Source organism: Temnothorax americanus, unplaced genomic scaffold (assembly GCF_048541705.1).
Source record: "Temnothorax americanus isolate GAGA-0224 unplaced genomic scaffold, ASM4854170v1 Scaffold38, whole genome shotgun sequence".
NCBI lineage: Eukaryota > Metazoa > Arthropoda > Insecta > Hymenoptera > Formicidae > Temnothorax > Temnothorax americanus.
In genome coordinates, this window is record NW_027509526.1 from 841,025 (window position 1) to 855,374 (window position 14,350).

General features: G+C 34.3%; 1 pseudogene; it reads right to left on the reverse strand.

The window, feature by feature from the left end:
- Window positions 1-1,286: 1,286 nt before the first annotated feature.
- Window positions 1,287-4,121, reverse strand: LOC143902098 (uncharacterized; annotated as a pseudogene).
- Window positions 4,122-14,350: the final 10,229 nt, after the last annotated feature.

Sequence of the window (14,350 nt, forward strand, 5' to 3'; positions counted from 1 at the left end):
TTATCCTCGTTCTACAAATCACAGATGTCGTCAGGCAAGCAGAATTTAACAGATGTTAGAAAAAAGAAATGGTATGTACGACTGCTGAAAGTCAGCGAATAGTGATAGCGCAAGGTTTTCATTGGTACAATATTTTTTCCGAAAATTTATTGACGCTACGGATATTCATGAGGCAATAGGAGCACATATCCTTAGAGACGTTGTCCTTGATGCCAATAAATTTTCCTCTCCCTATCGCTACTGACTATCTGGTCCTTAACTGTCGTCCTCTAACCCGCGGCCGTCGAGATAAAAGTCGATCCGTAAGTGCAAAAGCGAGCAAACACTTCGCTCATCGTCCGTAGATTTATCATTTTGCTTGGCGGACCGACGTGAATCGTGCTGGATTTGCCGAACAGACAGGGAGTAAGAATGAAAGGGTGAGCCTCGATGGTGCCGGGGGGAGGGTTGAAGGGAGGATGTGCGCGGTCAGAGGTAGACTATGGGTGAAAGAAAAAGCCGGGATCGGGTGACGCGAGAGCACGCGGCCGGTTATAAGACCGATATATGCGAAAGGAAAAACGGGACACGACGACGCGCGGCACCGTCAGTCGTCCCGTCAGTCGAACAGAAAGAGAGAGGAAAAAGTCCAAGATTAATGACGAGCCGTCGACGATTCGAATTTCGAGTTGTAATAGGATAGCGCGGATATTTTAAGGATAACCCAGGAGACACGTTCCTGGGGTATATCCATCCCTGACGCAAGTGCCCCTGCACCGCCCCACCCAGTTGCAGGAGTCCTCACACCGACGCGTCGCGACGCGTCGCGACGTCGCACAGTAGGGCCGATTCCCGAAAAGCTGGCCAAAAGTCAAAAAATTAAGATATTTTACTTGAAACTTGATATATAAGGGTTTTTGGGGTCGCTGATAACGAATTTCAAGTCAAAATTAAAAAAAAACAAAATGGCGGCTATAAAATACTAAAAAGCATTGTATAAAAATCGTAATTTTTATTGATTTTATGTTTAATTTTGTACACATACGTTTTCAAAGTCGCTGGTTAGTAATCTAAAATAAAACAAAAACAAAAAAAAAAACAAAATAGCGGCTATGAAATACTAAAAAGCATATCTATAAACCGTTATTTTTATTTAATTTATGTGAAACGTGGAATTTATAGGTTTTCGGGGTCGCAAATAACGAATCTGGAAACAAAATGAATGGCAGATGTAAAATGACGAATACAAAATTTTTAAAATTTATAATTTTTATTTATTTTATGAAAAAATTTGTGACAAATAAATTAAGAAGTACAATACAAAGCCGAATGCAAAAGATAAATTTGTGTTTACAAAAATATTAATCTAATATTTCCATACAAATAGTAACATGCAAGTACCTAATATTTACATAAAATTTACATACAAATTAGTTTTCATCATCAGTTGAATTATTTGTATCTAAACCTGAAGAATGTAATGATATTGAAAAAGAAGAGATAGAATCAGCACTGGACGCATACAGTGATGGTGAAGTAAGCAATTCAACTGTTTCCGGATATAAGGATTTTAATTTCTTTTGTGGCAATTTTCTTAAACTTGATATATACGGATCTGATAACGCGCTAGCAAGCGCAAGGAAAGATCTTCCATCGTTTTTGTTCTACTGCATTTTCGTGCAAAATCTTTACGGTATCTTTTAATATATTTATTACAAGACTCCTGTGCATCTTCAGACATTTGTCCGATTGGCAGTAAAGCAGATTGTATTATTTCAGAGCCGTGAATTAAAAGTTTGTGTATAGAAGTAGGCATGTAGAACCAGGGATATAAATCGACAAATTTTTGAGCTGTCTGTATTGTGTATTCTTGGAAATTTGGTATGTTAATTTTATGACCACTTGTAATAGCTTGTAAAATAATATGAAATCTTTTAATAAGATCTTCGTCAACGCCCGTTATAGCAGCGGAAATGGATTCATTTTCAAAAAATCGTCGAGCAGTATTCTTATCATTCGTATTGCCAAATCCAGATTTTGGTTTATCAACAATAAAGCCTAACTGTTCGCGAAAACCTTTTTGAATTGTTTTTTTTTCTATCTTCTATTAATTTTTTTTCATTTCCTCGCGCTTGCCATTTTTTAATTTCAATTTTATACAAAATATGCAAACAACATTCAAAGAATCGAATCCACATATGTAATGTAGATAACCCAAAACATAAACTATCTCTATTAATTTCTTTTTTTTAAATTAAATCTATATTATTAAAATCTTTAGAAGTAGCATTACACAAATAACAACGTTGAGTAGACGCAGTGCCAGTAATTGCGTTGCAAACTTTTCCATCAATCATCGTCAAAGCGAGTTCATAATTAACTGTGATGTCTTTTCCATTTAATACAGTGTTAAAAGGTATAAGTTTGCTCGCTTGTTCTTTTATATTCTCTGTTTGCTTGACAGTGGCCTCAGTAGTTTCATGCAAAAATTTAATTTTTATTGGCCTACAAAAGCGTGGTGATGATGGCCTCGGATTTTTCCATACAATGATTTTTTCAGATGTATTTTTATCAATCGATATAAGTTGCAGTAGAACAAGTGAAGTAAAAAAAATATTAGCATTTGATTTACTTACATCATCATTATCACTAAGGCCGGGACTACCATCACAGCCCCATTTACAAATTAAATTTAAATTTGAAAGCTGTTCACGAGTCAAAGTTTTTATGACATTCATTTGAATCTTCAAAATTCGATTGATTGTATGGTTCAGTAGAGATTGTAGTTTAACTTCTGCACTGGTTTCACATATGCTAATACTATTTTGTTCCGGGTAGCAGTCACGCTTGGCTTTTAGTACCAATTTATAAGATGGATATAATTTACATTTCTTTTTTACACTTAAATTCCTTAGCCTCTGATATTGACTTCGCGATAGTTTTTGTTCCATTATAAGTGAAACAGCTTCATCAGCAGCTCGTAACTTCATGTGTGTTGCATAGGAGAGTTCTTCAATACTTGATTGCGATCGAATGTTTTCGGTTCTTTTTCGCTTCGTTCTTTCATTGCATTGTGCAAATTCCGGTTTTGAGCGGCCTATATATCCTTTATCTGACGATGACGTAGTTTGAGATTCATCTTCTTTATTTTCATCGAGATAAACAATTACATTTAGCTACTGCTGATTTTTTTCCAGAAATTTTTGTTCTATTTGCTTAACTTCCTGCCACTTTGTTTTCAACTTATATGTATAATAGTTTAAGAATGATAGATTTTGCATTGCCTGACAATATAAAAGACCGCTCCAACTTTTTCGACAAATGATCTTCAATTTTTTCATAAGCTACAGCAGCATTGTCATTTAAATAGCCTTTCAGTAATGTAAAAATTTCTTTCCTCGACAAACCAAAAATTTGTTGGGTACTATCAGAACCTAAAGAAACAAAGTTTTAAATTAATGTATGTATGTAAAAAAAATATATATTTATATATATGTAAATATATGTATATATATACATATGTAAATATATATACAGTGGCGTGCAAAAATTTCCAGCCAGTAACATTTTGTACTCACAACAGTTAAAATAATAAATATATTCACAAACATAAATAATATTTTTTTACTATATTGTTTTGTTTCCTATATCTCATACTCACATCGCATAATAATAAAAAATCATTAGTCTTTTTAAAATATATTAAGGCCGGTTTTCACACGCAATGATTAGTGGCGCCAACTGACTGGTATTCATTGGCGCCAGAACCAACTGGCAAACTCACAAGTGTTTACACAGTGATTGGCGTATAATATGGAAAATATTTAACATTTATTAAACACACAGTAAATGACAACAACCATATAACCTCAAATTTTGAGGTTATATGCTTTGGCCAATAACCGCCAGTAAACGCCACATTACTAGCGCCAGTTTGCATCAAGTGTTTACACTTGCATTTTTACTGGGATTAGTCGACTGACGCGGTCTGGCGCCACCAATCATTGCGTGTGAAAACCGGCCTTTAGAGTACAAAAATTCACTGGCCGGAAACTTTTGCACGCTACTGTATACATATATATATATATATATATATATATATGGCTGTGTATTTATAATGCACTTACTTGTACTTGGAACATCTATTCTGCAAAACAATCCTTCACAATGTGTGAGAAATTGTTTAATATTGTATTCGTTTATTCTTCGTCTAGAACTCAGAAACGTATAGAAACACTCTGAAACGCTCAGAAACGACTAACCTTTTCCGTTGCGCGACCGTTATTTATCCCCTCGGTTACCTGCTCATCCCCTCCCCGTTACCATAAACCAATCAGGACATCTTAGAAACTTTCACTTTTTTTACGTCATCATTTCGGAATTTTTCTAGAACATCCACGGTCACCGTGCTCGGTCTGGACTACATCGTTTAACATTCTTTTTGAATTTATATATTGTATTCAACACAACAGCTACTACTTCAACGAACGCGCGCACGCACGCACACACACACACACACACACACACACACACACACACACACACACACACACACACACTTTTTTTTAACATTCTATTATTTTTCCCGTTGAATCTATTGCCGCTGTCTTTATAAACAATTTATTTTGCAGTAATTTGTTTAAACAATTATTGTTTAAACAATTATTGTATTCCAATTTACATAGTTAAAGGTCATGTTCTATTTTTAATTATTAGTTTTACTATGTTGTTAGTGGTTTAAGCATAGGCGTTAATAAGTTTATGCGAATTTGGGAGGTTTTAAATACAAATGTACATTAAAAACAAAGTAGCAGCTAGTAGCAGCTAATTTTTACAAATTTTGTTACTTAATAATATAAACTTTAATTTATAATTTGTTGCACTGCGGGAATCCGTGGGACTTTTAACTTTTCTCTATTTTTCTGAAACAATTGCACACAAATTTTCATTATTTTACACTTCAAACATTGCGTTATTGTTAATTTATATTTATTTGTTATAATTTTTAACAAATACAATAATAAACTACATTTTTCCATTTAAAACATCCGCTTTGTAGATTTAAAAAAGATCAATTTTACGATTTTCTACGAATTTTTGAATATGACGCTTGAACATGAGCTCGGACGCTCCAGCTGTTACTCGTGCGAAAGTCCTTTTTGTACTGGCTTATACCTGCCATGTATACTTAATTAGCTCTTATAAAGGGCCGTTACATATTCTTTGAACATTACTCTATACATCTATATACTTTAAATCCCATAAATTAAAACTTGATTTTTCGACTTTTGGCCAGCTTTTCGGGAATCGGCCCCACTGTGTCGTTGGCGATGTCGAGCGGTGTGTGCATGTGGACCATGAGCGTCGTTTTCAGGAGTGGCGAAGACCAGCGAGACGATGAGAGCGCGATACTCCGGCGAGAGCTTTTTCACAGCGTTTGCACTTCGCTTTATTACCGGCGCGTTTTTTCCCGTCCCAGGGTGAGCAACTCATATATGTCTTGTTTCGATTTTTTTTGCTATCTCCTGGGAAAAAAGCTGTACGGTATTGTGAGACGTTGTCTTTCTTGATCGGAGTAATATTGATCCGAGTTATCGACGGTACATACCGATTGATCGAGAAAATTAAAACGCGGGGAAGAAAGCCGTTATGCGGCGCCATATGGTTGTGGCAAGTTAAAGAAAATGCTGCTTTCAGAATTCTTTTTCTTGCTTTTCTTTGGAGATATATAACACAATATGTACAAAACGAATTTATATGAAAGTAAGAAGTTTCCAATTGATTCCTTGCGCTCCCTGGTAACCATCTCCGATAGAAAACGATAAAAAAATTTCTTATCGTTTTTAATACGGTTAGTGAATCGTTTATTTACGGTATTCTATCAGAAACTCACGTTACAAAATACTTGGAATCTTATCGTAAATGTCTTCTCAGCTGCACATTAGTTTCTATCGTTTTTAATATGGTTAGTGAATCGTTTATTTACGGTACTCTATCAGAAACTCACGTTACAAAATACTTGGAATCCTATCGTAAATATCTTATCAGCTATATATCAGTTTCTATTGTTTTTAATATAATTAGTGAATCATTTATTTACGGTATTTTATCAGAAACTCACGTTGCAAAATACTTGGGATTCTATCGGAAATTTCTTATTACCTTTATATCGGTCTCAATCAGTTTTTAACATAATTGAAGTTTCGTATTCTCGATACAATACACATGGGCTTGCATCCTAAATTTCTTATTAGTGGTGCATCGGTTTCTATAATTTTTAATGGTATTAAAGTAGCTATAATTGTCTTTTTAATATGGTTAATAGTGAACCGTTTATTTACGATGCCCTGTCAGAAAAAAATTGGAAAAATTTGAAATTTCTCAGCTATATATCAAATCAGTCAGAACATCTTTAGATGTTTGCTACTCTGCATGCCACCGGATTATAACCGTGTAAAAGAAAAATAAACCGTATCAGAGATCTTTTTATGATAAAGAAAGAACTGCATTTTTTTTTAAATAATTAAGCTTCCACCTTTGCGACAACAGCACCAGGAAGCCAAGGGCCAAAATTTTCACGGTTATTAGAGAAATAAAAACAACATTTACATTAGAAACGTCTTATTTAAAATTGCACTAAAATACAAATAAAATATTTTATTATTTTAATCTTAATAACAAATCACACACACACACACACACACACACACACACACACACACATAAAAATACTTCGACGAACTTTGTTTTCGAAGATGATAAGTTGTATGTCGGAAAATCCTGATAAAAAACGATAGATGTGTCGGTTCGGTTAAGTCGTATAAATATCGACGAGATGTCTATCGTTTTAACCTTATAAAAACATATGCAAAGTAGAAGGTTTTCAAACGATTCAATTTATATCATTAATATACGATAGAAAACGAACCGATTTGCTGCCGTACAGAAGATGATAAGTTGTATGTCGGAAAATCCTGATAAGAAACGATAGATGTGTCGGTTCGGTTAAGTCGTATAAATATCGACGAGATGTCTATCGTTTTAACTTTATACAAACATATACAAAGTAGAAGGTTTTCAAACGATTCAATTTATATCATTAATATACGATAGAAAACGAACCGATTTGCTGCCATAAAGAAGATGATAAGTTGTATGTCAGAAAATCCTGATAAGAAACGATAGATGTATCAATTTGGTTAAGTCATATAAATATCGATAAGATGTCTATCATTTTATTCTTATATATCCGTATTAATGCATACGGTAAAATTATTACCATAAATAACGATACATATTATATCGTGTATATACGATTGATTCAGATGGGCAATAATTGTACATATAGAAAACGATTCATAACTATAAAATTTGTATAGTTATTTTCTTATTCGGACCTAAAACGATAGAAACCGATTCGATTCGATTAATGTTTTATCTGTCTTCTAAATATGCAACGATAGAACCGATAAGATACGATTAAAAACGATACAGATATAGCCGTTTTTAATCGTTTTCTATCGGATATGGTTACCAGGGCTATTAACGCTTGCTTTATATAATACTTGCTTGATACCCGTGCTTCGCTATATACGGTATGTGTGTGTGTAACTACTTTAAATAAAAAACCAAGTTAATGTCTTATCGGGTCTAAGATATTGAGAAGAAAGAGAATCCGTGAAAACACATTTTATCTCTTTTCACCCCCTTAGGGATCAAAATTCGAAAAATCTCTTCTTAGTGGGTGCTTCCGTCATAAAAGAAAAATATACTCCCCGAGTTTCATGTTTTTATAAGGTTTAGGGGTTTGGGCTGGGCGTTGATAAGTCAGTTAGTCAGGACATGTATATATATATATATATATATATATATTTGTTTATATATATATAGATAGATAAAAAGAATATTTTGTGATGTCACGTATTCTTGAATTCGAAAAAGTTTAAATCTAAATAGGTTTCTTTCAAAAAAGAATCATTCTTCGGTCTGATATGTATTTTTATTAAATTCATAAAACAAATTTTTTAAATCTATTATAAAATTTGTATCTTTTATCTAATTAATATAAATAGATTAAATTTATAATTAGCTAGACGTATAATTATGTGCATATAATTAGAATCAGCAGACTATATCTTCAGTATCTCTATAAATCTCTCCAAATATAAATTAATTATTACACATTAGACTCACTGATTAAAGTGACAACAATACCCTAAATTCTCTTTGAATTGTGAAAAATAATTTGAAGCGCAGAAAGTTGATGTAAGAAAAGTACCAAGAAAGAGAAAAAGAAACCAGTCGTAAAGAAACACTCTTCTATGTCTAATGTGTGAAGTATTTATTCTTTTTAAATTAGAAAATGCGTACGATTTATATAGCACTATTACAAGTATCCAAAATGGGAATTATAAGAAAACAGTTATCATAATCGTGCAATAGAGATGCTCTTGTACGCACTCATCGTATATATGTGTATTAGCGTTCATATACGTATGTGTGAAACGCCACGTCTCTGTGAAACAGAAGTGGATTCTCGGTGAAATATCGTGCAAAAACTTGAAAGCCAACAGGGCGAGAGATAGATATTTATAGGCAACATTTTTTAACACTTTGTCGTGTAGCGCGACGTGTATACAAATTCTTATATTACAATATATTTATTCTTTCTTTTCTCTAAAATTTTCCAGGCATACGACAATACGGTAAATTAATATCAGCTAAAATTGCCCAAAGTTGAATATAAAATAATCGAATATGACATTATAAACTTAATAATTTTAGCTAAATAATTTTTATTTTATGTAGACGCGATTTAATATAATATTTTATAAAATATTGCATTTTTGTAAATTTACTATATAAAAGTCGTTGAGATGTAATCTACACATATCTTTTAGTTCAGAATTATTTATTATTTTTATCAGAAAGGATCTTGGGAAGAATGAAGAAGACCAAAACTAAAGAAGATTTATTATAGAAACATTAATATTGCGTAAAATATTTGCTTAAAAAGAATGGAGTTAAATTGGTGAAAATACGTAAAATAAGCGGTGACTAAATAGATATAAGATACCCTGTGTATATCTGCAAAAGATTGGATAATGCAAAAAAAAACTATTAAAAGATCTTGTTTATAAGCAAATTTCCGTCGTTGAGAATATAGATCCTATTATATAACATCTTGTTCCGTTTTCTAATTTTATGGACATCCTTCTGGCGGCATTTACTCCTTCCAGTCACTTAATCGAGTTGCTTGAGCTATACATATATACTTTTTGTCAAATATATATGCCACTTCTCAAGAAAGGGATTCTCAGTCAGAAGGAGATTGGCGTTTTAGTTAACGGAAGGTGTTGCCGATGATAATGTAATTCTGTTCCAAAAGATAAATAGAATGTTAGGAAATTGGTTGCAAATAAAGTACCGGAAAACCTTACTGATCGTTGGACAAGTTTATGTATTGTGATCTTATTCAAAGTGATTTATCAATTAAGCAAAAACTTATTTTAAAGAAAGTATTAGTATTTAAATTTTTAAACAAAATTTTAATATTCAAAACTTAGAAAATATAAGTAATTACATGGAACACGAGCGCATTGCCACTTATTTCATTTTTATTTTCTACTATATAACGTCTATTATGCGTTTCATATCCGTGCTTTCCATTAAATTTTTTTCACTCAGTATTGTACTATTCAATAGCGCAAAGAAATATATGACTATCCGATTGTTCAGTAATCATTCTTGAAAAAAAAGAAGACTTCGAGATTATTTAAACTCTTTTAATAAATAGATCTTTTTATGAAAAGATCGGATAAACACGTAACGATAGCATTTTTCTCCGGCAACTTTTTCAAGAAAATACTTTGGTCTTCTTCCCCAAGATCCTTTCTGATAAAAATAATAAATGATTATGAATTAAATGAGATATGTGGATTACGTCTCAGCGACTTTTACACAGTGATTTTTAGAAGAATGCAATATTTCGTAAAACGTTATATTAAAATCGCGTCTATATTGAATTAACGTAGCCTCAGTAAGAACTTTCTTAGAAGAAATTAAGCCAACTGATTTGATTAAATACAACGCATCAAGCTCTAATATAGGTAAGTTGTGTTGAGGAGTAATAGATTAAACCAACCGAGATTATATTAAGTTACGTTACGCTAGATTCAGAATTATGCATCTTAATTTAATTAAAAACCATTTCTCTTTTCTCCCTTTGCGTAATAATAATCAGTGTAAATGGCATTTTGTTTAACATACTGAAAGGCTCCTTCACGACTTTTATGAGATGCAAACAACTAATCAGAATAAACGCGTTAAGTATTTACCCTATATATGCATATAGAGTGTAAACGCGCGAGGCGGGGTCGATTGATGTTTTAATTATCGGACCGTTCCGAAATTGATATGCAAATCAAGTGTTAGAGATACTGCTTTCATATAGGACCGCCGCGCGCCGTCTCTAATAATGCGCATCCGCGGGACGGCGTATCATTGATTTTAGAAAGCTCTCACAAAGCATCCTTTTCTTCCAAATACCTATATCTTTACCTATATCTTTGTGAGGGATCAGACCGTCTTAGAGCAACGAGAAGATTGGGAGATTAAATAGGAACCGATACCGGCAAATGACGATCAGAATCAATGTTTTAATTCGCAGACGTGGATCGACAAGCTTTTAATTAAGCAAAACAGTGTACAAATGGAGTGGATACCTACTCTAGAGCTTCTTCGAAAAGTTGAAAAGTTGAAGAAAAAATCAAAAAAAGCAGCTGATTATGTGCCAAAGTTCACTTTTGATGCAGGACCGATTTAAACCGATTTATATATATATATATATATATATATATATATATATATAAAGGTGATATCAGATAATTAAATTAATTTTCCGGAATATATACTAATGTTAGAATAACCAAGATGAATTTTTTGCATCCAGATAATTTAGTGTGCATTGATCACTTTGAACGCTTTAGTATTATTTTCATTTTATATTAAATAAAATCATTGTTATCGGCATTTGTATTTATAATTAAGTTATTATTTTTATTCAACATACCTGTTATCAAAAATATTGTTTTATTGTATTAAATTAAGTTTTGCTATTTATATTTTATATATAATATTGCAATACATATATTATATAATATAAAGTATTATATTATTATAAGATTTTGATAAACGCAAAAATATCCTGTGCATTATTTAGAAATCATTATCATTATACATATGTGATTTTGACTGACAATGAGTAAGCTCCGAATTAACTTTAATAGATTCTTTATGTTACCATACGCATGTCATTAACATTGTTATCTTATTCGTGCTTAGACAACTTTTGCAATATTGCATAATTTTTTCTGCTTCATCATTTATTCTAGTACAGTAGACCAAGCCTGAAAGCTATATTCTCGGATTCTTGAAATTGCAAGTCGTACCAACGTCTTGATTGCAATACCATCAGTCCTTCATCTTTCTAAACATTCTCGAATTTCCAAAAGCACTTTAAAATTAATCTGCATGCTTTGAGTGCATCTCGCAGTCATATTACAATTGAACAAAATATGTAAGATATTATATCCTTTTGAATTAACATCATATTCCATTAAGAACATATCATGTTATTCATTGATTTGTTACATTTTAATAAAAAGACGCGATAGATAATACAATAACGCGAATGAAATCGTTGTGACTTTGTGACAAATGAAACCTCGTCGTCTGAACAAATTTTCTGGCAGGGAGATAATTGTCGGTGCAAGTCGCATATCTATACTGAAGTAGAGAAACGTTTAGAGTCCATAATTATAATAACTCGACGATAATCTTCCTTACCAAGTATGCAAGAAGAAACTTTGTAAACTTGTTACTGTAAGGCAGTCCAAAGCGCCTTAAGACAGATTTGTCATTCGTGTGTAGTTTAATTAGGATCTCCAACAAGTTTAAGTAATAAACGCGCCAAAAATTACGTTATTTTGACACAAAATTCTGCATGATGTATCGCAAATATCGAAATTGTCTTTCTCTCTCTCTTTCCCTTTCTTCTTCTTTTTTTTTACTGAACTCGTTAACGGCAGCTATTTATCAATGTCGCAAAAATCTTCGCGCAATGCAAAAAAGGGAAGAAGAGAAACATCACGTCGCAGGGTAAATTCATCCTGATTTGATATTATATATTTACCCGCGTGAAACAACACGCGATCGATCTCCATTTCCACCCTCAAAACGATAACACGTTTTCATTCGCCAATTTACCTCGCAATTATGACGCTTCCCGGGAGCAGTCATTTCTTATCGTACCTTTGTAGGGCAAAATGAGCACTCGCTTGAGGATGGGAGTATTATTTTCAGTTTACTGCGAGTACATACGCGCATTTGTATTTATTAGACGGTCGCGTGACTTATCGCGCGGATCCACCCCAAAGTAGACCTGGTACTTCGCACAAAATGTGCGCGCGATACGACACACAGCTATAGGTGTACCGCGAGTATTAACTGCAAAAAAGTCTCTTTCTTTCTCTCTCTTTCTTTCCGTCTTTCAACCCCTTTCTCTCTCTGCTAAATCATTATCATTATTATTATAGTATTTCTTTATTCTGTAAAATTAGAATCCATTATTTATTCCATAATCTATATAATTCAAGCGCGTCTATTTCTTAAAGAGAGTTTTCATCTAGATATTTTTTATTCATTATATATTCTTGTTTTATTCATGAAACATATAGGACGAGAGGCTAATCGTTAACAATTTACATTTTTCGAGGCGAGATTAATCCAAGATGTACATACTACGGTTAATTGAGTTTCTAGATTCTGTAGGGTTTTAGAATTATACTACATACTGTATACGTTGATTAAATTTTTCTCCCTCTCCCTCTCCCTTTTTCTCTCCTTCTCCCTTCCTCTCCCTCTTCCTCCCTCTCTCTCCCCCTCTCTCTCCCTCTCCCTCTCCCTCTTCCTCTCTCCCTCCCCCTCCTCCTCTTCCCCTCTTCCCCTTTCCTTCTCCCTCTCCCTCTCCCTCTCCCTCTCCCTCTCCCTCTCCTTCTCCCCCTCCTTTTCCCTCTCCTTTTCCCTCTCCCTCTCCCTCTCCCTCTCCCTCTTCCTCTCCCTCTCCCTCTCTCTCTCTCCCCCTCTCCCCCCTCTCTCTCTCTCTCTCTCTCTCTCTCTCTCTCTCTCTCTCTCTCTCTCTCTCTCTCTCTCTCTCTCTCTCTCTCTCTCTCTCTCTCTCTCTCTCTCTCTCTCTCTCTCTCTCTCTCTCTCTCTCTCTCTCTGATGTCTGTTACCCCCTTGGAGTGCGTTTGAAACGTGTTTGCGACATTGGAAATCCCTGAGCTGTGGTGCCACGTTCTTGACGTTAGGGCCGTCGCTCGTAAGCCTCTGCCGCCAGTGGCTGGTGACCGATCGTTACCGACTTCTACCACGAGCTCTTATATTGTTACATTAGCTTCGGGCACGGTACGTGACACTGTTATGTCCAAAAAACGGGCACGGCGTGTGCTTACGCAAAAGGAGGTTTGTGGTGGCAGCTCGAATCGGAACGTGCATGTCAACGAACTGCTCCCTAAGAACACTTATAAATTGTTGCAGCACACGTAGCGTGTTGCCAAGGACAAGTCCTATCAGTATGCCTGGGTGAGGGGAGGTCGCATCCATGTTAGGCACTCGGATAGTGAGCCTGCAAATAAGATCGATTCAGCTGCGTACATTGATAAGCTCGTCTGACGTCCCGTTTCGATCACTCATTGCCTTCCGTCCTGCATCGTGGCTCTATTTCTCGGTTCACTCAGTTTCACGTAGCTCAGTTTAATTTAAACTCTCTGCGGGCACATATTGATTATATCAGACTGTATTTCTCCACTAGTTTTTATCACATTATTTCAGTTTCTGAAACGTGGCTCAATGAGAGCATCTCAGATGTGACAGTGGCCTTAAATGACTACTTTTTGATTCGTCATGATAGAGTGGACGGATGGGTGGTGGAGTGGCATTTTATGTGCATAAATCGCTCAAGGTTAAGATTATAGCTACCTCTGATAATGCCTGTGATAATCTACCTGAATATCTTCTTATCGAAGTACGTCTGTTAGATGAAAAATCGGTTTTATTTGCGTCCATTTATAGAAGACCTAGGATCTCCTCTTGTGCAATTTCGTTGAGTCATTGAACCGATTTGCTCATCTCTATAAAAATATTATTATTGGCGGCGATCTTAATTGTAATCTATTATCGACTAATTTTGAAGCGAATTATTTGCGTGAACTCATGTCTAGCTTATCACTACATATTGTGGACTCTGAATCAACTTATCATACGGCAACCTCAGACTCATGGCTTGATGTGTTAGTGGTAGATGACCTAG